Here is a 27061-nt window from a genome sequence, read left to right on the forward strand (position 1 = left end):
TTCATTTTTTATTCACTTATTTTTTTTATTCTTAGGCAGACTTTGCTCTCATAGTGTCAAAGTATCTGCCATCAGTTCTAGGCTTTCCATTTTGCAAAACAACAAAGGGAGAGTATCTCCTCAATTGCATCAAAAACCCTGACATAAGTTCTATTATAAATTTAGAAGTATCTGTCCAGCTTTGAATCCATCTCTTAGATCAGAAGAATAAAATATATTTGTTTTCTATGGCTGGCTATTATATGACCCATTTAAAAATGTTTTACTAGTTCATTATAGATATATATATAAAACAGTGGGGTTCATTTTGACATAATATGATTATTATGTCATATTAATATTATATGTCATAATAATTCCATGAAATGTAATTTATTCCCCTTCAGTCCCCAGTACTTCCCCTTTCCCTCCCCTCCTCCCTCCCCCTGTTCCCTTCCTATACTCTCCTGGTCTTCCTCCTATATGTTTACTATTTTTTAATTGGTGCTTCATAGATATCCATAAAGGTGGAATTCACTGTGATATATATATCTCCTATTTTGGTCAATTCCATTCCATAGTTCCTCCCCTTTCCCTCACTTATCTTTCCCCATGTATACCCTTCCTCTACTCTACTAATATACCTTCTATATCATGGGATCGCTCCTCCCCTTTCTTATTTTAATTTAGCTTCTTCATGTACAAGAAAACACTAGACCCTTGACTTTCTGAGTCTGGCTTATTTTATTTAACCCAATGTTCTCCAGTTCTATCCATTTTATATGCTTCATTTTTAAACTAGAAGGTGAATGTGTTAGTCAGCTTTTCATTGCCATAACAAATACCTGAGAAAAACCAACTTAGAGGAGGAAAGATTTACTTTGGCTCATAGTTTCAGAGATTTCAGCCCATGATTGGCAGATTGTGAGGTAGAAACATCATGGCAGAAGGACATGGCAAAGGAAAGTTGCCCAGCTCATGGTATCCAGGAAGCAGAGAGGTAGAGAAGAGGCTGGGAACCAGATATAGTCCCCAAGGGCTCAGCCGCAAGCTCCTTCTCCTTTACGTAGGTTCTATCTCCTACAGTTTTCAGCAACTCCCATAGTCCATTCAGATTATGAATTAATCAGTGAGTTAATCCACTGATGAGATTGGTGCCCTTATGATCTGATTACTTCTCAAAAGTCCTACCTCTGAACATTGCTACAACAAGGACTGAGTCCTTAACATACCTGAGCTTTGGGGGAACATTCCAGGCCAAATCACAACAGTGAGTTCTTTTCCAGCTAGAGTGGTGGTTGGCAAAAGGAAAATCACTTTACCAAGGGGGAGGGGAATGAAATGCCTACCAAGAAAGCTAAAACAATGGGTGATTATGTCAACATTTCTTCAATTCCTCTTCCTACTTCTAGTAAAGGTAACAAACAGAATAGGGCTATGCTGAAAGGAGGAACAGAAAATGCAGAACCTATGGCCAGATAATCAGCCTGGCTCCATCCTGATTGACAGATGTGTTACTGGAAGACAAATTACTAGACCTGCATATTCTGTCCTGTTCAGCAATTCTTTCTATTCTAAGAAATTTCCACCAAGCTAATTTCAGGACTCTAGCATCATACTTCTCTTTCCCTTTGCTTTGTTACCATTTCATGCTCCTTGAATCTTTGCAGAATTGTCCAGTTCCCAGTTTGACTTTGCTGAAAGAGAGATTGTGATCCACCCTTTGCTGCTCCTTCTCAGAGATTGCTACCTTCTCTTTTCTAACATTGTAGTTGTCTTGAGAGAAAGCCTAATTAGGGCTCTGTATTTTGATGGAACAATTGTCATTATACTTTTATTTCTTCATGTTCGGCCTTTTACATGAATTTTTTTTTGATTGACAACTTCCTATTATATTAACTATTCAGTTCTAATTTTGCATTTTGTATGCTCCAACAGTGTGTCCATGAAACTAGACCTATATGGGTTTCAAATCAGAATTTCCCAAAAGATTGCTTGTCCATGGGAAAACTACTCAGCCTCTTTGAGCTCAGTCTCAGCTAATGATGAAGGACACTTCTCTATGTTATGAAGATTGATGACACAATATGATGTATAACACACCCAAAAAGTGTTCCTCACATGGCTGCATTATAAGAGCTTATGAAGAGTTTAGAGTCAGATTCTAAAGCAAGTAACAGCACCCCAATAATTCTACCATGTAGGACTCTGCTTAAAGGCTTCCCATTCAAACCTTCCCAGGCAACATACCATGGCATATTGATACGCTGTGACCTGATGACAGATGTCCTGAGTCATCGATCTTCTCTTGCCTCTGGTAGCTAAGCAGATCTTGGGGGTGACTGAAGTTCCCTGGGTGGTTATAATCATTCAAAACTGACCTCATACACTTTATTGTGCCACGCAAATATTTTTGTTTGCTGTATGTGCCATAGTTGGCAAATCAATGCTCTATCTTATTTCTCTTTTGATATAACAATCCTATGTGTATCTCACAGATAGTGTAAGTGGGAAAATGAAAGATGAGGTATAGAAGGCTTAGTAAATTGTTAAAGATTGAGCTAATTCTTGAAGGACAGGAAGATGTATCATACTAGGAAACAGAAGAAAAGAACAGAAGCAGAAAATTCTAAAATGAGGTTGGGGAACAGATATGCTGGCTGTGCTCGCCAGGGTACTTAACACTAGCTGACAGGAGGCTTGACTGTGTTTATTTTTCATTCGTCCTGGGACTAATGTAAGTGTGATAGCCCTCCTCCATCTTGTAAGTATGCTCTCTGAAATATTTGGCTTCCAAGTCTGCACATACAGCACAGAGAAGGTTGGAGTATTTCAGAAAATTTATAGATTTATAAACTAAGCCCAGCTAGAATCACCTGTGCCTTATCCCATTGGCCAAAAGTTATTTATATCACCTCAATCTAATTGCAAAGAAAATTTGGAAAATGTAGACTAGTTATGTCAATGAGGAATAGAAAATCTGTTAAATGCGTAGCGTTGTCTCTGCCATAATATTTTCCAGGGACATCTCCATGAGAATCACAATTGTCAGCAAGGGTTGACTCAGAAGTAATATATCATGACATATAGAATGAGCTAGGGAATTTTAGGGCAAAGCTATAAATTAGCACAGCATAGTGTATCTTTCTCTACTAAATGGCAGTTTAAAGATGAGAAGCCACATGTCAGCTTGTCAAGATGATGATGGAGATGCTTGACAGTCTTGATTGGTGCCCACTGTGTGTTCCTGCCTAAGTTCAGCTATTGCATCTGTCTAAGCCTCTTCATATTTATGTGCTTAGTAAAGCTTGGAGGCAGTGTCATAGAAAAATTTGGATGCCAAGGAGCATAATAATTCCTCAAAGAGTTTTTAGGGGTGCTTGAACAAACTTTTCAGAGAGTTCTTTGTAAGAGTCAAAGGAGAGAAAGCTGAAGAGTAGCTGATATCTCATCTGTAAAAAGGAAAACTCACCCATGGCTCTAAAGAGCACCATCTTCACTCTTAGATTGTGAACACTCATGAAAAGTTTGGAGCAGGATTGTTGTCTTATTTACCAAACTAGGTCTGAAGTAGATGAATCTGCTTTTCCCTGATGCTGCTGCAAGCTAGGTTCAGAAGTCCCTTTTTTGTGTGCTTCTTTGTCTCTATACATATGTCAATAATTGCTCTGGTAACTGTTGGGTGCTAATCTCTGTTTTGCATCTTCCTCATGCATTCTTAGTTTATCCTGGATGAGGGCTAGCCTGATTTGTTTTCTTATCCTCGGGGTTCCACATGGTGCCTGATACAAGAGTAGCAGCACATTTATAGGGTGCAGGTTCCCAAAAGCTATTTGTGAGTCTACTTCTCCCATTCACCCCACTAAACCACTTGTTTAGTTGACCCTTCAATCCTTCTGTGAGATGGATATTTATGAAAAAGAGCTTTAAGAAGCAATGTAACCTTTGAATCATCAAAGAGATTAAATTATACTCCATCTCTCTTTTGGAGTTTGATATGTTGATTGCATGAAATATTTGGCAAGTCATTCCTCTATATATGAGGATGTTTTATTAAATATTATATCCTATTTCTCAACTTTCAAAATCTCCCTATTTTGATTAAAATAGTCTGAGTATGTGAGAAGGACATAGAGAAACCAAAAACATTTAAATACTTTTAGTAAAGATTGACAAACAAAAGTGGAGTATGGAGACTGACCACTTACTCTTTTCTCTAGGGATAAATAAATCTTGGAAGATTTCAGTGACGCAATGAAATGAACTAAAATCTTTTGAGCACTTGCAATACTATGGGAAATACGTTAGCTTTTTGCATGTATTTTATTTTACCTTTTGAGTCTCCTAATACTCTGAAGAATATCCCCATCAGAATCCCCATTTTACAGATGAGGAAATTAAAGTTCAAATAAATTGTATCTGTTATCCAAGGCAAACATGTGGAAAATGACCTGTAGAACTCTGAAGTTTGCAAAGCAAGACTGCAGTGCAAGCAGGACTGGGTCTTCAGTGTGGTTAGGATGATACCTTTGGTATACATCTGAAACTAACCGATCCATTTTCCTACTCTCTCTTCTTCTTTTCCTTCTGATGCTTCTGCATTGCTTTAATTAATTGGCATTGCCTGAGTCTGTCTCTTGAGGACTTGCCTCACCTTACATAGCCTGTTTGCAAAGCACCTCTCAGCATAGAAAGATCAACTTATAAAGGTTTCCATGGCAACCACTAACTCCCAAGAACTGCTTAGCCCCTCCTTAGACCACATAGATGAGAACCAGAAAGAGATGCTTTTTTAAAGTTTTGTTTTAGGGCAAAGTCCACTTTCTAATAATCAGCAGTTAATATTTTTAAAAGTGTGTTAATATTTTTTAAAGTAAAATCAATTATGCAACATTGGCTGATTATTGCCAATCTCAATTAAGCAGCTTTAAGCTAATCTTCTCTCTACACTTAGCTCTCCTGCCAATAGATGTTTTTCCCCCAATCTTTTTTTCTCTTGGAGGAGCCCTAATGGCTTGGATTTTGTATAAAATTAAGAAAAATAAAATATAATGATGTCATTACAATAAAAATCATATTTTCACTAAGGATTATTATATATTTTCCCAATCAGAATATTTTTGTGGTATCAATGCTGCATAACATGAATGACATTATTTTTTCTTTAAATTTTTCTAAAAAGGAAAAAGGAAAAAAAATTTAGTCTGTCTTACATTTTGTTTGACAAATAGTCTAACACTTATTTAGTGAAGGATTCATGGACCAGTTACATTTAAAGCTCTAAGTTAAGAAAAATGCAAAGCCTTGAATGTTCTCATAATGATTTCAAACAAGATGAACATTTAAAAAAAATTGGGAAAATTTCTTATACCCTGAGACAATGGGAGAAAATGTTTGCAATGAGAGACATGCAGGATAATATTGGGTAGACTTGTTCTCCTCTTAGTGGAGAAGAAATAAGAGATGCCCCTAAGCTCTCTTGCAAGTTTGTAGAACCAAGACACAGGCAATGTCTGTACGCACAAACACTGAACATCTCCGCCCATGGTCTTAGCCCTGCACTACAGATTGTGGGGTATTAAAAAGGAATATAGAGAGGAAAAAAAACGGTTTTTTAGGATAAAATATGAGTGTAGCTAAAGCAATCTGAGAAAATGGATAACAGAAGAGGATGATTTTTAACAACCGAAACTAATTTCTTTTGTACAATGTCAGAAACTTCGATTTTTCTATCTATCCTACATTTTCTCTGTCACTTAGGAGCCTTTCTCTGTCATTTTAGATATCTCCTTCTTTTTCTCTCTCTTCTTATTTTGAAGTGATATATGAAATGGAGGCTTTGTAAGATCATGGCACTGAAAGTGTCTAGGGGAAGGAGATGGTACTACCTTGGCCCTGGTCCAGAGCTGGCATCTGTTAGGGTGTGCTACTTGTTTATTCCTGGCTGTCTTATGTCTCACCTCCTCCCTTCCCCTATGCTTGTATTTGTTGGAATGGCCAAAATATGTTTGGCTTCTGGTCACTTGATGTATACTACTTTAATGCTTCTTCCCACTGACAAACCATTTTTAGAGTGAATTCTTCTCTGTCTCTATGTTTGTCTGTCTCACTCCCTCTTTCCATCTCTCCTGTCTGTCTGCTCAGCTATTAGAAAGTAGCAGGGTCTATACATGCACCAGGAAAACTGGACCAAAGTGTAAAGTATCTGTTTCCAGATACATGACAACAAGCAACTGAGGGTCTGGATTCCTCGAGGAAGAGAACCTACAAGATACCAGGCTCCAGTCTCTTCCTAGAGTGATGCTCAGTGCATCGTAGAGTGGTGACCCGAGCAGAACACAGTGATTGTGTTGAGAACACAGGTGTCCCAAGTTCAGGAAGGCTTGTATAAGCAGAATTTGCAAGAATTTTTCAGGCAGAATCCTACATAGAAGAAAGCTTAACTAAGAAAGAGTTTTAAAAATCTGCATAGGAGTCTTATTGAGTCTTTGGTTTATTTATGTATGGGAAGAAATTCTACAAGTATGGACATCAAACAAGCTCAGAGGGAAAAAAAAAGACTAAAGAGCTGTAAGCTGGATAATTCCCAGAATTATACAGGACTTGGAGTCATTTGATTTTTCCTTCCCAGAATGGGGATAACTTATTAAGTTTATAAGATGATTATTAGAAACACTTGAAGAGTAGTGTCTTAGTGGTGGTACTAAATTATACCTATAAGGTAAACTGCCTCCAATTAACCTTACAATCATTTGGAAACAATGCTTTAAAGGGACAAATAAACCAATCGCTTGCCCTAACAAAATCCAAAACTGTCTCAGAGACTACAGCAAGATTTAGAATTCAGCTGTGTAATTCAGTCTCTGGCATCCACTCAAAAATTGCCAGGCACATGAAGGAGAAAAAAATAAATTGCCATCCCAAACCAGGAAATAAAGGCAATTAAGATAGATAAATAACAGATAAATAACAAAGATGAAACAATTACAAAATGAGAATCTTAAGAGGGTGTTCATAAATGTGCTTAAGGACTTCAAGAAACAGGAAACTAAAGAGTGGACATGGGAGAGAGGTTTCAAAAACAAATGAAGCAGTTAAGATGAGGAGTAACCCTTGAAATAAAGTGTTCACTGGAGGCACCTGAAGCAGATTAAATGTCTCAGAAGAAAAGGTTATGCATGGGAAACAGCAAAAAATACCATCCCCCAAATGAAGAACAGAGAGAAAAAAATAAACAAAATAATCCATGACCAGCAAGCAATGTTGAGCTCTCTAACACACACACTCCGTAACTGAAACCCCAGAACCTAAGTTTTTCTTTGGATTTAAAATCATTCCAAAAATGAAAGTCTATTTTGATGTAATAAAAGACTAGATTAGATAGTCCGTAATAATGTCAATCATAGGGAAAGTTGGAGTGGCTACATAAATTTCAGACACAGTAGTGTGAGGAGCCACCCTTGAGCTATTTGAGTGTCTTCCCTCAGACTTGGAGCCCAGGAGATTTTGGTTTGGCATTGCAAGCAATTTTTTGTGGCTCCTCTCACTTAATAGATTTTACAATGCATGTGACCTCTGTCTTTGCTCAGCTAGGTAGACTGATCTTGTAGTTCTGGAGTTGGGTATGACCCATTGGGTACTGGACATCCCACCTCCTACCTTAATTGGCTAAGAACATTCTGTAGAAAGCCTTTGCAGTTCCCCCATATAAATAAAGCAAATGCCGCTCTCCTTCTCTCTCTCTCCAGCATGGAAGCTCAACCCTTAAGGTTAGAGAGTCGTCCTGCCCCTGCTCTTTAAAACTATTTTCTGAGTTGTGGGATTTTTCACTGTATTTCTCAGCCAGCCCACTCCATGCAGGGGAACCCAACTTCCGTCGCCTGCATGGGTCTCAGGTGAGACAGTAGATTTCTAGATACTCACTACTGTCAGAGATAAAGAGTAACCTTTTATAATGATAAAAGGTGATTCATTATGAATTAGTATGAACCCCATAAAAGATGTTCAAATACATTAAATAAAAAGTTGACTTGAATGAAAGGAAAAATAAAGAAATTCATATGTAGTTAGAAATCTCAACACTCCTTAATGATACAACAGGAGTCAGAAAATCAATAGGGCTAGAAAAGAAATTTTCAACCAACTTTACTTAATTGATGTTTATAGAACTATTTAACCATAAGGTCAAGAGTATGTATTCTGTTATTTACCAGTACAGACCACATTTCTTATGCTGTAAAACAAACCTCCATCTATTTGCAAAGACTGAAATACAGGCTATGTTCTCTGACACACAGAGAAGCCAATGACAGAGAATGTCTGGGGAACCCTCACACACACACCTGGAAATGAAACAGCATGTTTTTAAATGAGTCCTGGGTCAAAAAAGAAGTCAGGGAGAAAGGAAAAATATGAAAAATAAAAGCATGAGAATTGTGGGACATAGCACATTAGTTTCTTGGGTTGCCATAACACAATGTCACAGTCTATGTGGCTTAAGCAACAGAGATTTATTTGTCACAGTCCTGGAGACTGAGAAGCCAAGACCAAGATCAAGGTGCCAACTGATTGGGTTCCTGGTGAAGGTTTTCTTCCTGGCTTATGTATGTGATGGGGAGGAGGAAGAGGAGGAGGAGGAGGAGGAGGAGGAGGAGGAGGAGGAGATCTTCCTCTTTTACAAGGCTACTAATTCCTAATTGTGTCATGAGGGGTCCACACTTACCCCTAATCTGTGTCTCCCAAACTCCATTTCCAAATATCATCACTGTGAATTGACTACAATATACAAACCTAGCGGTATGGGGAGCAATAAATTCAGTCCTTAACATGCAGGTAAAACATTTCTTAGTTCTAAAAATACATTAAAAAAAGTTGTCTATAATTTTTTGATTGTCCCATGCTGAAAGTCTACACATGAAACAATAACTCCCCATTCCCCTTTCTCCTGATCCCTGTAGTCACTGTTCTCCTGCTATGTACTTTATACAAGTAGAACTCCATAATATTTGTCCTATTGTTTCTCACCTATTTAATTTAGTAGAATGTCTTCAAAGTTCATCCGAGTAACAACAGAGCTGTATCCTTTATAAGGATGAATAATATCAATGGTATGTACATACCAGATTTTTAAAATCTATTCAATTATTGATGGATATTTGGGATGTGTCTAGTTTTGGGACATTGTGAATGATGCTTCTGTGAACAGTAATGTCTAAGTATCTATTAGAGTCTGTGAATTAAATTCTTCTGGTTATATACCCAGAAGTGGAATTCCTGGATCATATGATAATTCTATATATACTTTCTGAGGAGCCTCCATACTGCTTTACATAGCAGCTATATCATTTTACATTCCCATAAACAATGCACAAGGATTCCAATTTTTGTAAATACTCATGACATAATGTTTATTCTTTATTTTCTGTTCTTTTGATAATAGCAATCCGAATGGGTATCAAGTGTGCTTTTGATTTGTATTCACATAATGATTAGGGATGTTGTACACATTTTCATGTGCTTCATAGCCATTCATTTAACTTCTTTGAAGAAGTGTTTAAGTCTTTTGTCCATTTTTGAAGTTTTAAATGATTAACTCAGAAAATTTTATAATTATAGACTTAAGAGACCCTAAGGAGATTAAAAAAAGAGCAAAGTAAACTAAAAGTGAGAATGAGGAAGTAATAAATATGAATTGAATAGATTTATAAAACCAGAAAAATAGAGAAAACAGATTAAAAACCCAGTGAATTAGCAAGCCTTATCAATCCCTGCTTCCTGAATATTTCTATCTTTAATATTTCTTTAATTTCTTCAATCACCCTTCCAAAGTGTGGCCCTTAAATACCATATGACAGTGTTCTGTGTAATGTGAAATTGCTTATGAGAAAGACCAGGTGTTTTCATCTTGGTGTCTTTAATGTCTGGCAGGGTCCTTTGTGAATAATGTGTTTAATAATCACATGACCAATTTACACATTTCCCCTCACAAATTCAAAGTAAGATAGTGAAGACAAGGTAGACATATGTAAACAACAGAGAATGCAAGGAAGCGCAGTGGAAAGGCACAGCATTTGGAATAAAAAACCTCCTTTATAATTGTGTCACTTGACTTGAGTCCTTGTGGCTTTCTGACTCTGATCAGTAAAATGGTTACAGTTCAAAGAACAAATATTAATGGAAAGTTTTGGACCCCTGCTTAATAAAAATGAAAGCAATCACTAAACATCATTTCATCTATCCAGATCAGGGGGTTGAACTCGGATTCCAGTCAAATCGTGCTCTATTCCAAACCAGAATTGTGCAGTGTCTCCGTGTTCCCTTTTCACATGGTATCTAACATGTCATCCTCCTGTATTTTCTTCCTGGAACTGTCATCCCAGCCTGTTACTAGATAGAGGGTCCTTCAGATTGGGAACAATGGCTTTTCTTCTTCTTTGTCCTTGAAACCAGCAAGCCTCTGGCATAGAAAAGAGCAAAATTAATCATTGTTAAGTAATGGAGTGGAAGAGTAAAAAGCATCAGAGTTTAGAGAAAATAAAAATTGCTAATACTTTCTTTCTTAAAAAAAAAAAAAAAAAGCAACACAAGATCCATTGCACAACTTAGCTAGTTTCCCCATGTAAACTTGTCACATGAAATGTCAAGGATGAGGTTAAATGTTTGGTTCCTTTCAGCCTTTCCCAAGTAGTCTTTGATACTAGACTCCAAATTCTTTGCAGATTATTTAGCAAATCTCTGCTCTTTTCTGTAAGCATTTGAGTTATTTTCTCTCTAGTATACATTTTCCATATAGTGTTTTCTTTGTCTACTGAAACTTGTGGAATTTGTCCATGCTTTTCAAAAAAAAAAAATTACAGTGAACAGAAAAGGAAAACTGTAAACTTGACTGTGAACTAGGAAAGGTAGAAAACTATGAAGCTGGAAGTTTGTGAAAGTTAGTCACAAGACTGGTATTTACAGCAGATTTCTCTCACCTCTCTGCTGTTTATATATCCTTTTTCAATGTAGTATCTTTTGGGAGTTCTGTTCTGTTTCCATCTCCTTTTATAAATCATGCTTTCTGTGTTATACACGTTTCTGTAGCATTTATAAATGGTGCCACAAAATTTAGCACCTATTTAAATTTTGTAAAAAAAATTATGTATTGCATTATGTGTTGAAATGCTTCTACATTCATCTCTCTTAGTCTTTGGATTTATTTAGATAATTAGGTATTGGTGGTATTGTAGCAATTTCACCAATCAGAGTCAGAGACCCTGCCTCAAGGTCTTCCCTGAAAGAGGTAAGTTTTTTGATTCCAAACCCACCAAACCAATCATACTGAACAGTCCCACATGATTTATGAATATGTGCCTTGCCTTCCCCATCTCCAACCTAAGCATGGTGTGTTTTCCCAACAGAGCATAGGAGAGCTCTAAGCACAAAGCAACATGGTGAATAATTGCTATCTGTCCACCTCAGACAGGTATGAGCAGGTGTAAAATTTCTGGTTTTGCCCAAACAAACTTTTTCTCTTTTGTTGCATTAATGGATCCTTGTTTCAGATTTCAAGCGGCTTTTCACTGACTTATTTGTAATAAGACCTATAAGAGCAGAAAAATAACTTGTATAGAACCTTGAGATCATCTAAGCTACCATCCTATCTCTTTTCCAGTCCAGCATGGATTCTTCCTGAGATGAGGCTTACTACCTTTACTGGGGAACCAGTTCTACTGGCTCTGCTGGGGGTAGGCTCTTTCTCCTCCTTTGCTACAAGTAGAGCTGGGCATATGACTTAGGACTGGACACACACCCAAAGCCCTGGTCCAAGATATTGGTCCAGAAATAGGTGCATGGCCAAGAAGAGACAATTGGAGCTCTTTCTGAGATTGTTCTCTTTTTGCCACAGCTTTAAGGGAAGATATTTTTCCAGTGCTGCAACAGGAGTCTTGGATTATGTATTTTCATTATATCCTTTATACAGAAAATCTACCTGAGACAAGTGGAGCTCCAACAAAATCATTTAATCCTTTATCTTAAGCACAGCTGCACTCAACACTAAACCTAATCTTTTGTTGTTGTTGTTGTTGATAATTCCTTCAAAGCTAAACTAGCTCAAGTTATGCTTTTGTTACTCAAAAGTTGAAGAAGTAGAGACTAATTCCCCTGTCACTCTGCAGAAGAGGATGGGTATGTCTAGAAATGCCTTTCTGAAAGGCACAATGCTGGTTAGTCATGGAGTCAAAGAATAAAAAGATCACTTTATTTTTAACAGAAGATTTTTTCCTAGTTTACCAAATTTTAGAATATGACTTTTTAGTTTACTGGGTCTATAATCTACAAAATCACTGTCTCTATACAATAGGGGTGTGCACATGTGCACTCACAGTTACATTTCTCAATTTCAATACATTATTTCATTCATGATTAAGTCCTTCTTTGTTCTGAGGTTCTGGGGTTCCTCAATGCCTGCCATTCATAGCTTATGGAATGCTGTATATTTGGTATATGTATGGTACACAGTGAGAATAAATTCTAGAGTGGTACTGGTGATGGTGGTGACACTGATGTGCCAGCCACTCTGTTTGGCACTTTTCATGTTTTCTAAACCTACTCAATAATTCTATGAAGTATCAGTTTTCAAAGTAGAGAATGGAGGCAGGATCAGTGAAATTATATAAATTGTTCAATGTCACACAAGGCTTTAGGGATAGAGTCACTGTCCAAATCAGTCCTATCTGACCCCAACCTATGCTCTTGTTTCTGTACTAGAGATCTTCAAATTTCTCTTTTATCTGAATTTTCCATTCTGCTGATGAGAGATGTGGAGCACGGAAAACCTTACTACTTGTTTGAGATCATTCCATCAATGGACAGCAGAGCTGGAACCTATTCACTCAGCACCAAAAATGTAGACAATACTGTGAAGAAAATCACTCACAGAGATCACTTGGCTTTTGTATAACCAAAATGCTAGCTATGAATGAAGTTATTCACTTCCCATTACTCTTGGATTGGCATCACTAGTTACAGCACTCAAGTTCCTCAGCCTGATACTGTGGGGCTCTGAGGACACCTTTTAGACACCTATAAGTCCCATTCTCTGGTAGGGGAGACAGGGCCTTCTTCACAGGTATTTCCCCCATGGATCTGTGCCAGGCTGATGGCATCAGTCAAGGTGGCCACCAAGGGCATGGAGAGGAGAGACTTCAGGAGACAGGTGTAAGCCATGTCAAGAGAGTTCTCATGGTCCTGAAAAAGAACCTAGATTGGAACCTCTTGTTTTAGCCTTACTTCCATATTTGTCCATGAGCCAAGGGGTTAAGATCTGAGTAGCAGAGGAATGTCGTAGATGCCAAAGAATAAGGGCAAGAATGAGTGAGAGGCTTTCACACACTGATATGAAGCAGCACTCAGCTGCCGATGTTAGGGTCTGCACTGCATGATAAATACGACCTAAATTGTAGGAAAATGTGGCATAGGCAATCCTTGGGAGAATTTAGGAATTCTTTGAAACATATATAGTGCAGCAGCTGCCTAGCTGTGGAAGAAGAGCAGTGGATGCTTTTGCTGGTTGGATCCAATGCAAAACTGCTCTTTTCCCCAATTTACATAAGCTCCACATTGAAGTACTTACAGATTAAAAGCATTTCCTGAAAGCTCTTGGAACACTTCACAGTTTTCATTCTTTAATTCTTATATATCAGTACACTCAAAAATATTATGGAAAGTTTCTTCACCACACAGAACTGAAGAAAGCCTGAGAAATGAAGACAAGTTTCCTGTGTAGATTTTAAGGCCATTTGTACACAATTACATGGAAAATTCAGACTTGAAGTTTTCTCAATTGGGATAAGGCAAATGGCCCTTGGATACTATCAAGCAGAAGAAAGTCAATCCTGCTAAGAACCTTGACATGTTAGGAAGAGAATCTAGGTTCCTTTCTGAGAGTGACGAGGATCTCATTACTCACTCTTTGGTTGCAAGTCACAAATTTGGCAACTCCTCATAGGGAGGAAGCTTCTCATCAGTTTAGTAATTTTCTTTTTCTCCTTTTGAATCTTAGAAAATTCAAGCTCATGTTTTAAGATCTCCTTGATTTTCTTTATTTAAATAAAGTGCAACTTTTTTTGAACTTGCTTATAGTATATGTTTAACCTCCATATTAAATACTATTTATTGTTCCTATTTTGTGTGAAGTAATGGTGTGAATTTGTTTTTGAAAATTTGAAATATACAACAAAGTAGGCCAAAAAATTCAGATGTAATTCCACAACCCTGAGAGAGCTATTGTTTCTATTTTTTTTAATATTTATATTTTAGTTGTAGTTGGACACATTACCTTTATTTTATTTATTTTTATGTGGTGCTGAGGATTGAACCCAGAGCCTCTCACATGCTAGGCAAGTGCTGTACTGCTGAGCTACAGCCCCAGCCCTATTTCTATTTTGATGTCTGTCTTGTCAGATATTGTGACTTAATGGTATTTTATGATAAAGATTCATGTTTCACATACTAAACTATAATGTACTTGTTACCTTTTTTTAAAAAAAAAATTTCTAATATAGTTGATGGACAGCATGACTTTATTTTATTTATTTATTTTTTTTATGTGGTGCTGAGGATGGAAACCAGTGCCTTACACATGCTAGGCAAGTGCTCTGTTACTGAGCTACAGTCCCAGCCCACTTGCTACATTTTCGTGTCACAAAATGGACTTTCTCATGTGGACACACCATTAATTATTTAATCCATCCTTTAGACATGTAGATTATTGTTACTTTTCCCCATCATAAAGGACTGGAATGAACATCCTTATAGATGAATCTACATACATACTCATCATACTTGCCTTATAATCAATATATTTCTAGAATTGACTTGTATTCCCAAGTGTTAGAGTAACATCTTCCCATTTTACCACTTTGTCATTAGTTTGTAACAAACATTTGTACAATTCCAACTTTAATGGGTGAAATGTAAGCCTGATTTTTTGATAGGCAAGTTCACCAGTGTTGGCTGGATTTTGAGGTCTGCATCTTGATTGTGTGGAAATTATATTAGAGGCAACTGAGACAGAGAGGATTTGGGGGACCCAGTTGTTTAAGTGGAGAATCAATTAGGACTTTGTATTTCGCAATGTTACTGAGCACTGTGCTTCATACTACACATACAATGCCTCTTATATATACAAGTTTTTAAGGCTTATTTTATTTGTACTTAATTAAATTTAGTTATTTTTTCATTTTTTAAATTGGTGCATGGTAGTTGCACATAATAATCACCATTATCTTAGAGACTGCAACTGGGGTTCAGAGTTTAGACAAGTTATCTTTCCTAAGATCCTTTTTCCAGGTCATATTTCTCAAACTCAGTACTGTTGACTTTGGGGGCTCGATAATGGTTGTGAGGAACTGTGCTTTGATACTTAGCATTATCCCTGCCCAGATATCACTAGAAACCTGTAGCATTCTAACTCCAGATCTAACATGAAAAATGTTTCTGGATATTTCCAAATGTCTCTTGGGGTGGGGTTGGAGGTGGGCAAAATCATCTCTGGTTGAGAACCATCACTGCTATAGGTTCCATTATAATTAATATTGCATTGAGTATCCTCGTACACAAATCTGTGTGCCCCTTTATTCAGGATATATTTCTAGAAGATAACTGACTCCACAGATAGAGACTTTCTAAAGATTCTTAATTCACATTGCCAAATTGCATTTCAATCAAGTTGTGCCAATTTAGCCTTATTTAATATGTGAGTTCCTGTATCTAATGCATCCCTGCCTACACTAAGATTATCTTTGAAAAACCTTGCCTCTTTAATTCTTGAAAAATATTAGCTCATTAAATTTGCATTTGCCTAGGGAGATTGATCATTTTGTGAATATGTCCCTATTTGTCATTTTTCTTATGTGAATTATGAACTAATGTGCTTTCCTTATTTTGTTTTGGGATGTGAGTGATTTTTAATTGATCTATAAGCATTATTTATAGATTAAGAACATAATACTCTTGCCAGCATTATTTCTTATAAATATTTTTCCTGGTAAGTAATTTTCACTTAATGTTTTCCATGATTATGTTTGAAATGGAGAATGTCATTTTTATTTATTAAATTTAAGTCTACAAAGTTTTTCTCTATCATGAGATTATTAAGATCCTTAAAGTGCTACCTTTCAGTTGTTTTTATTTATCATTTACTGTTAGAAATTAAATTAATCTGGTTTTCCTGGGCATGGTGGTATATACCTGTAATTCCAGCAATCTAGAAGGATGAGGCAGGAGGATCACAAGTTCAAAGCCATCCTCAGCAATTTAGTGTGGCCCCAAGCAACTAAATGAGACCCTGTCTCAAAATAAAAAATGAAAAGGTCTGGGAATGTGGCTCAGTGGCTGGTTTTAATCCCCAGCATAATAATAACCCTGCTTTTATTCTATTTTATAGTGTATAGTAAAAAGTTCAAATTTTTTTTTCTTAGAAAAAAATCTTTAATAATATTTGTTGAATATCTACCCCTTTATTTTTTGAGTGATATTTTAAAAATAATATATCAAATAATACATTTACTAGCAATTACCTCAAGTTTATTCTTTTAATTACCTTAATAATTGCAGTTTTACAATTTTGTTCAATATGCAACAAGGCATGTTCCTTTATTATTTCACTTCATTTCTAAAATTATCATCACCACCATTATGTATTTACAATTTCCCATAAATGCCAGAATTATTTTGTCAGTTTTTCCCCGACATTCCCAATACTTTATTGGAATAGTTTTGGGATTGCAATGAAAACTGCTTTGGTCCCCTACTGCAGAGGAGGATAATCTATGAAGAGAGAGAAACAATACATATAGAGACAAAGAGGTGAATGCATGGTTTTGGATAAGGACGCATGCCCTGAAAGCCATGGAGGAGGTTGATGATGGACAGCAAGAGTGCACAAGGTGTGAAAGTCTGGTAGAGGCACTATTAACACCAGCGTTCAAGAAAGACCTTGTAAGGAGACACTTTTTCAGCCAAAGTCTGCAGAATGAGGATTAAGTCACCCAGTGAGCATGAAGCAAGAGGCACAAAGCAGCCAGAATAGAACACACAAAGGCCCAAAGTGAGAACATTTAACAGTGTTTGAGAAGCTGAACCAGTGGGAGCATCAGCACAGAGTAGAGGAACAAGATGATGCTGAACAGGAAAATCATGTGTAGGAGATATGTGCAAGAAAGCACAGATCCATGGTGCTTATAGCTATAGCATTTGTAAGATAAGCCACAATGTTATTAATTTCTGAACATTTATTTGTATTAAGCTACTTTATAAAATTTTTTAATTCTAGAAGACTTTAAGATGGTTTGCTGAGATTTGTAAATATGTAGTCATTTTAATTAATAATAATTTTCTTATTGTTTATCAGAGAGTCCTATTCTTGTAGTATTTTTTAGATGTTAAATAGTCAACACAACTGTGATGGTTTTGTCCTATCCCTGATTTTGATGGTAATAACTCATTAATTAATGATTTAATAAAGATTAAATAAATTTAATAATTAAAAATGATGAATTTTGGTTTGCACTACTTACCATGTTTTATTTTTAAACATATTTTTATCAGTAGTAGATATCCAACTGCATCAATGACATTTTCACATCTGTATGAAAATCACATTGTGCTTCCTTTTTTGACTCTTAATGGTCTTATCTCTTCTCATGGTTATGACCCTCGGTTCCGTGGCATTAACCTCATCTTAAAAATCTAACCTGAGCGTCTCCGTGACAGGTGGTCTAACTAACTGAACAAAGGGCCACACATAAGTTTATTTGATTCTGAAACTTTCAAGTCCTTGTAAGTATAGCTTTGAACATAAAAATTCTTGAACAACTTTGCTAGTTTTTACTTGGTAAACCTCAAGCCTAAATGTGGAAAGATCCAGAAAGAACAGTAAAGAAAGAAGAGCCAGGGAAACAATGTATTGCCATCCAAGGGTCGAGGACCTGAGGAGCTCCTCATTGCATGGTTCAGATGCCACGTTGGTGGTGGCTAGCTGGGGGGCTCCAGGCAGGACCCTCAGGGATAATAGTGATAGATTTGAAGGAGGGATGTGGGGACAAAGTTTAAGTACAATGGCTTAGGCATTTAGCAATACATAACTCTTATGGAGACTTCCCAATGAGTGCTTGCATGGTACTCAGAACTCTTCTGTTCTAAATTTTTTGCTCACTCAATTTTCCCAACAACCCCAAGTTGGTATTATCACCATCATCTTCATCATCATCATCATCCCAGTTATATTGTGGGGGTAAATGAGACCCTGAAAGCCTAAGTACTTAGCTGAGTGCTTAGCTGAAAGTCCTACTGCAAGTGATCTTCGACATTAGGGCTTTAGAGTTGCTGTAGTTGCCACCATTGAGATCTGGCTTTTTGGCTTTTTGGTAGAGTGCACTTTCTTTAGTTGCTGAGACCACACTTCCTTAGGAATCATGAAATGCAACTACTCCATTTTACTGAAGACCAAAAAGGTAAATGACTTTCACATGTGATAAAATGAATGGAGTCTAAAACAAGGATTAGAATTCTGGTCTCCTTATTCCACTTTCTTGTTTTTCCAAGTGAAAGAATCATCTAGTACCATCATGGAAACTTCTAGGCCTGCCTTCAAGCTCTTGGATAGATTCCAGCCTTGTAAAGTGGCTAGTGGTATTCATCTGTATTGCATAATTCCTTTAAACCACTAAAAAAAATCCTTTAGGTCAGAAGCATTAAAGGCAAATGACAAGTTATTGTGGATGCTGCAGGTGAATTATTATATTTTTAAGTGCAGGAAAAAACAGAAACAAACAAAAACCACAAAAACTGAACATATACGAAATTGAAGGAAAATATCTGTACATATGTCTTATATATAAGTTTATTTAAAACTCAGTCCACATGACCTAATTTGAACTACTAGTTCAATGCCAATAAAGGCAAATAGAATCATGTTTCATATGCCAACATGGATTAATTCCTAAATAATTTGTATAAACCAATGCCTAAATAGTGATCCCAGTCTTTTAATTGCCTAATGCGATGAGATATTTTTCCCTATGGACTATGCTGATAATATGCTGATAATATCTTACAAAGAAAGAGTTGAAGCTTTGCAAGCCTAGTTTCTAGAGATGTTATGTACCAGCAATTAACTGCTGGGGGTGTTTCATGATAGCATCTTTTTTTTTTTTTCTAAAGTTTCTACATTGTATTTATGGACCACTAGCAATTTTTTTCTGGCCACTCTTTCAGCTGTTGTTGAACTGAATCAGAATAAATATCACCAACCATCAGGTTAGTAAATGTTGTTACAGAAATCTGATAGTTATTCCCTTTATGGTTTTGGTCACATTTTGGAATAAATAAAAACTCCACTTCTTGGAAAGGACAATTCCATATCTCCCAAGATGCCGTTAATAGTACTGGGAAAGGCCAGTTATTTTCCACTTGAATGCTTCCAGAAACAGGGAGCTTATCACGTCTTTATCACCATTATCATCATCCAAGACTACCATTTATTGAGAATTTAGTATGGGCTGAATGCTTTCCACGTTTGACCTCTTTAATCCTTTTGCAAACTTTATGTGGTAGATGTTATCATACAAATTTAACAGAAAAGAACATGAAGGCTCAGATTTTTTTTTTAAAAAAGAGAGAGAAAAAGTGACTCACAGTTTCACAATATTGGAGATAAAATTTAGTCCAGTTCCTTATGGTTGATGTGCAGGGTCTGGAAAGGCTGCTGGCAGGTGGACTGCTGCCGAAACTCAAGGGAGCACTCTGCCCGTCCCCTGTGCTGTTCCAGGGTATTCTGCAGCCAAGGCTTTTCCACCCTGTTTGTGGCTCTCTAATGGTAGAGAAACTTGGTGTTCTTCCTTGGTGTCTGAGGCTTGAAGTCTCAACTCCTTAGTGTGGTTCCTTAATCCCAACCACACTGGGGACACTCTATGCTCTTAAGTACACCTTATTCTTTCACATCTCCATAGCTTTACTTCTGCCTGCAGTGGTTTTCTTCTTAATTTTGCTTCTAGACAGATCCTGTACATCCTTACAGCTTTTGTTTTAAAAGTTCCCAATGCTCCGTGAAACCTTTCTATCCTCCTGTCTCATTTTGTATTCTTTGACCAACTTTCCCCCCTTCTTCCCTTCCCTGTTCCTGGGAGCCACCCTCCTTTTGTCTGCTCCCCTGAGTGCAACTCTTTGACAGTCCACATGTAGGTGACATCATGTGATATTTATCTTTCTGTTCTTGGCTTATTTCACATAACACAATGACAGGACTTCTTTCTTTTTTAAGACAGAACACTATTCCATTGGGTGTGTGTGTATCACATTTTCCTTATGCATTCATTTCTTGATGGATAATTAGGCTTATTCCATATCTTGACTATTATAAATCATGCCCCAATGAATGTCATTATGAAGATATCTCTTTAACATACTTATTTTCTTTCCTTCTCTCTCTCTCTCTCTCTATGTGTGTGTGTGTGTGTGTGGGGGGGGTGTGAATTGCTGAATTTTTGGTGTTTTGAGGAACCTCCATATCTTTCCCCAGATCTTTATCATAGTTTCATCCCAGCATTTTTCTATACCTTTGCTTCTTTCTGGAAGCAGGGGAGCTCTTTGTGGTTCCATATGAATAAAAAAAATCTCCTTTTTTCCCCTTTGGTACTTGGAATCAAACTCAGGGCCTCACACAAGCTCTGCAAATGTTCTACCTTTGAGCCCCAGTCCTTCTCTATGAGTTATGAATTGCAGTCAGCTATGTCTAACAGGAAACCTCCAAGATGGCTAAGACAAATTAGGGATCTTAGTTTTCTTTTTAAGTGGTTAGGAGGCTGGTTGGTACTCTAGGTTTGGTTCTTCTGATGTAATATCCTTAACATTGCGTCCTGGTTGTGTGAATGTTATTTTTAGCTCTTCAAGGGCAGGGGCTCTCTCTTTCATTGGAATCCTTTAGTCTTTTTACTGATAATTGTTCATACCTCTCAGGCGTAAAGGACAGTGTCTGGAAGTGACTTCCATAAATGCTCCCTTGAATGAAAGATAAATAACTGATAACAGGTGAGGTAATTTCTCCCTTGAAGAAAAAAAAGGCAAAACACATATTTTACCATAACAAACACAGTCTTAGGTCCATGACTTACAGAATTTAAGAACATACAGTGTTTCTTATCTACTGGGGAGATTACACTTTGGTTCACCTGAGAAAACACCCATTTTTCAGTCCTTGTTTCTTGACCTGAAAAGTGAATTTAAAATACAGACAGCCTCCAAATTACAGTATAATGTGTTCCTCAAAACACATGTTATAAAGTGGAGTGCGCTTCTTATGGAAACAATATTATAATTGACACTTACATTTTCAACCAAGGATTTGTCAACAAATAAATCACAGAAACGATGATTAGCATGTCATAAAAACACAAAGCCATAACAATGATTTAAAGTGTAAAATTATGCCTTATGTCCTAGAAAGTGAGCATACACTTTACAGTAAATATTTATGAAACAACGAGTCCAAATGTACTATAAATTGTATATATTATGCATAAAACACAGCTATAGTCTGCCATAAATATGACTTAAAACTAACATGCTAGCAATAATAATCCTTTAAAGCTTTGGACGAGATCCCATTGATCTTCAAACCTCAAAGTTTACTGTAGGCCTTACCACAAAGAAGAGATTCAAGAATCGCTTGTGAGCTGTGTTAACAACATCTGCATGTGGTTTGAATGATTCTCCTACAATGAAAAGTGCTAACTCTTCTGTTTAAGGGAATTCTGAAATTCACTTTGAAGCTAAAGCCATGTCTACTGCTAGACTGAAAGAGATACCCCCTGTTCTAATCACATCTGGTTTTCCAGCACTGGGCCCATTGTTGTTATTCAACAAACGTTTCCATAAATGAATAAGATTATGGCATTTCCAGAAGTGTGATTTATGATTAAGCCACCATCATACTACTCAGCTGCCTAAGTAGCCCCCATAAAGATCAGCCATTTTGAGTTTTCCTCTGCATGTGGTACCTTGACAGGTGGATGTGCTCTTGAGTTACAGGATTATTTTGGAGTTAATGAAGATATGGATCTCTACACATTTTATCATTGCTAATTATTATTCTCTTAATCACTGCAATCCAAATATTTCCAAACATCACCTCTGGCCTTTTAATTACATAAAACATGATAGAAAAATATATATAATGTTATGTGTTTAAATTTGCCACGACAATATATGACAATTAAGTAGGAGCTGAACGTTTAAAGTGTATTTAAATGAGATCTTTGCAGAGGGTAATGACTTTTCTGAGTAGAAAGGCTTTGTGTTCTGTCATTGTCTTGAAGATTTTGCTGCTGATCAGCCATTAATAATTCATAAGGAGCTTCTTAAGAAATAGTGTGAAGGTTATTTTGTACTTTGTCCCTCTGGTTCACCGAATGATCTGAATGGAAAGCTTGTTTACTTCCTGAGGGCTCAGAAAGGTTTGGAAACTACTTTCATAACTTTTATTATAATATGGATAAAGAGAGGTGAACTGCTTTATCAGTTTGAATTCCGTGTTGCCGTTTGCAATCCTATGTGTGTTGCTGTATCCTGTGAATGTCAATTCTCTGTGGCCTTAAGTTTCATTTGCTTGTTGGTGGTTTGGAGCTCGATGCTTTGCCACATAAATATTTACAAATGAGAATGAGAAAAATACGATCTCCCTTTTGTATTCCTACCTCTGCGTTGCAGCCATTATTTCTTTTTTGTTAAATTTTTTAATTTTTTATTTATTTTTTATTATTTCTTACATACACCCCCATTATTTCTATTCATTATTTCTATTATTTCAAATTCCAAGTCTTCTTTGTCCCTATTACTGTACCTCTTGGGGATGAAGTGTTCCTTAAAAATTGCATGACTGAGTGATGTCAAGAACATTCCTCTAGGGTAAGTCTAGAATTGGGACAGCTGATCTTTCCTACAGTGCCAAACACCCAAGGTATAGGCAAGGAGAAGCTCTTGAGTTCTCAGAATCTGTGGGTTGAAGATGGGAATAAAATACCACTGTCCTTGGTAATGGAAGCTACTCTTACAATATGTTATGTGCCAGATGCTGAACACTCATTTTAGGAATGAGCAGACTAAGACCAAGATCAAGTAACTTGTTTAAGATTCCAAAACTTCAGGTGTCCCAACCCTAGCATCCTGGCCCCTGGTTTCATTACTCTCTCTCTCTTTCTCTCCCAACAACTTACTCTGATTTGGTAATTGGCTGGTCCATGCAGAAGCCAGACACAAACTTGTTGCTTTATTGAAACAGGATTAGGAATCCCACTCTCAGTGGGTTCAAGTCACACCAATCTCACCATGTTTTCTGGCAAGAATACCTCATTATTTATTGATATTTGACTCCAGTAAAATCCTAATGGCTTCTCAATACAAGAAGGAAATTATATGATTATCAACATTGCACTTGAGGTAGGCTTGGTGCTGCAATACTATTTTAGGTTTGTGTGTGTTTATTTTCATTGATGTTTTAGAGACACAGTTTCATAATTACAGATCCCTTGCAAACAACAATAGATAAGCAAGATGAAATAAAATGCAGGTGAAAAATATCCCCCAAAGACTTACCAGGGAACAACAGAACCTTGGAGACCTACATACAAGCCTTCTAAACCACTCTTTGCATCAGGTTAGTCGGAGAAAGTGACATTTACACAGCAATGCCCTGCAGGAGAAAGAAGCAAGAGTTGAAGTAGAGCCACCACAAACATTGCAGCTCATAAACCTGAAAACAGGAAGGGTGACCTTTCCAAACGCTAAAATGTACTAAAATTCAAACCATTTTTGGTGTCAAAATCTTCTCCAGCTCCAAGTTGCTGTTTTCATAAACATGGCTGAGTCAAAAACTGTCATAGCTTTAATTTCTAGACTTCAAGTGAAACCAGCCCAAGGTCTGGGCTGGGAAAATGTTTCCCTGTGAACAAAAATTATGACATGGCCAGTGGGCTTCTCTGAAAATCCTTTGCCACCATCTTTTCTTTCTGCAGCAGACAGATGGAGAATTGCAGAAGTTAATGAACAACCCTTTGAACTTTTGCCTCTGAAAGGTTCATTCACTGCAAGTGACACTGTCTTCAATAGATGATGCACCAGTAACAATTTAGTATTTCTCAGGGCTTGTAAGGTTTGGGTGCACATGTAGTGTATCAAGAGAGCCAGGTAAGTTTAGTGGAAAGTGGGAGGGTTGTCTACAAGATCTGAAGTGGCCCGAAGGACTCCTATAAGGAAAAGGGGTGTCTACATTCTGGTCTTTCCTACATTCTGATGTGCTCAGATCCACTTTACCATTTCTGTGAAACTTTACTACTTACTCTTACTTGAGAATGTTGTTCTGTTATTCTGAAAGGGAAGATGAGCCCTGGTAGATAACATAGGGAAGCAGACTTGGCGTCAACAAAACTTTTTACAAATTGAATTTTTCAAATATGGTTTCTAAGTAACTACATAGAAATATTTAGAGGCCACATAATAATATTGATATTGTTCTTGGTAAGAGTTCATGTACTAGGAGTGGGATTGCTTTAAGATTCTGTACCAGTGCCTTTACTGTGGATTGCCATGGTATGTGAATAGGCCTCAAACCTTCACAAGTGAGTTGGCAAATGTGAAGAGTATTTAATATGGATTTTCATAGTGCCTGGGTGTATTATTGTTGGCGTGTCTCTCTCTTGCTCTCCTCCTCCGCCTCTCCTCCTCCTCCTCCTCCTCCTCCTCCTCCTCCTCCTCCTCCTCCTCCTCCTCCCCACCTCTGTCTCTCATAGGAAATGCAGCCTGGGCTGAAAAACTCATTGGGGGAAATTTCTGCAAATGGGAGACATAACAGTAGGGTAACTCCAGGTTAACAGGCGAGAACTGCACCTTAGGCACCTTAGAAATAAAACCTGCTGGAAGACTGTTGGAAATAGAAAACATGCCCCCCTCAAAAAAATACAGAATTGAATGGTGATGCTGTGAATGGTACACAAGAGACAGAGACACATAGTGGCTGTTGAAGTACCAAAAGAGACTGACAGAGGGGACAAGAATTGAGCTAAACATTTGCTGACTTGGTTAGTGGGACATTGAATCCTTTAATTTGTCAGGATAGGATATCCAGTTTTGGCATTTAAAATCCTACCAACACAAAAAGATCAACCACTGTTGTTTTCTCAAACCCATGACTGAAGGATACAGCCTCAGTGTAGTGGGTGGTGCTTGCAAAGACTCTGAAACAGTTCCAGGAACAAGTTTTATGAAATCAAAGACAGATTTTTGGTCCTCTCTGTATTTAAATGAAGAGGAAGAAGAGATCTGCTATTGGACATAGCTCAAAGTGGCAAGAAAGTACTGCATTGAGAGAAGGTGGGAGGTAGCTTAGAAGTTGTGACAAGAAAGGGGAAAAAAGTGAGAAATCCTGAGAAATCAACTTAAAAATTAAAAGTGCATATAAAGATAAATATTTGGAAGAGAATGCTAGGATTGCTGTAAGGGGGACTAGTGGATGTGATTGTGAAATAGTTCACAAAACAAGAGTGTGGGAAGTTTCTGCCAAATGATACCTGAAATGCCCAGTGGCTGGGAATTTGACACCTCCACTTCCTGGTCTCAATTTAACTACATTAAATCTAGATTTATTTCTTTTTTTCCCTGTATTTTCATTGGTGCATTATAATTATATGTAATTGTGGAATTCATTGTTACATATTCATACATGCATACAACATAACAATATAGAATGACCAATATCATTCCCCAGCATTTCCCCTGTCTCTCCTCTCCCCCTCTCCCTGGTTCCTTTTCTCTATTCTACTGATCTCCCTTCAATTTTCATGAGATTCATCCCCCTCTCCATGTTTCTTTTCCTTTCTTCTCTCTAGCTTCCACATATGAGTGAAAACATGTGACCCTTAACCTTATGGGTTTGGCTTATTTCAGGTCACATACCCTCAAGTTCCATCTGTTTTCCTACAAATGACTTAATTTCATTCTTCTTTATGGCTGGATAAACTTCTATTGTGTTTATATACTTCATATTTTTTATTCATTCATTCTCTGATGGACACCTATGAAGTTGCATTGTTTAGCTATTGTATTTTGTGCTGCTATAGACATTGGCATGCATTTATTGCCAAAGTATGCTGACTTTAGTTCTTGAAGGTGTAGGATAGCTGGGTCACATAGTGGTGTTAAGTTTTTTGAATTCTTATATATATATTTTTTTGAATTCTTATATATTCTGGATGGTAATTCTCTGTTAGAAAAATACCTAGCAAAGATTTTCTCCTATTCTATAGGTTCTATCTTCACATTCTTAAATGTTTCCTTTAGAATTGGATGTCATCCCATTTATTAACTCTTATCATTTATATTTCCTGATCTTTAGGGGTCCTGTTCAGAAAACCATTGCTAGAGCCCATATGTTGGAGTGTTGATCCTATATTTTCTTCTAGAAGTTGCATGGTTTCTGGTCTAAGTCAGTCTTTGATCCATTTATTTTGAGTTGACTTGTTCAGGGTGAGAGATAAGAATACAGCATCATTCTTCTACATATGGATAACCATTTTTACTAGCACTATGTGTTAAAAAGTCTGTCTTTTCTTCAACATATATTTTTGGCACCCTTATCAAGGATCAGATCACTATATCTGTGTGAGTTTATCTCTATGTCTTTTAATCTGTTCAAAGGACTATTTGTCTGTTTTTATGATAGTACTATGCAGCTTTTTTACTATATCTTCACAGTATAATTTAAAGCCAGGCATTGTGATGTCTCAAGTATTGCTTTTTTTTTTTTGGCTTATATTGCTATGGCTATTCTGGGACTTTTATTCTGCTAAATGAATTTTAGGACCCTTTCTTCCTAGTCCTGTGAAGAATACCATTAGTATTTTGATGGGGATTGCATTGAATCTGTATATTACTTTTGATAAAATGGCCATTTTAACAATTTTAATTCTGCCTATCCATGAACATGGGAGGCCATTCCATCTTCTTGTGTCTTCTTCAATTTCTTTCTTCAGTGTTTTCTGGTTTTCAG

This window comes from Callospermophilus lateralis, chromosome 8, assembly GCF_048772815.1.
Source record: "Callospermophilus lateralis isolate mCalLat2 chromosome 8, mCalLat2.hap1, whole genome shotgun sequence".
NCBI lineage: Eukaryota > Metazoa > Chordata > Mammalia > Rodentia > Sciuridae > Callospermophilus > Callospermophilus lateralis.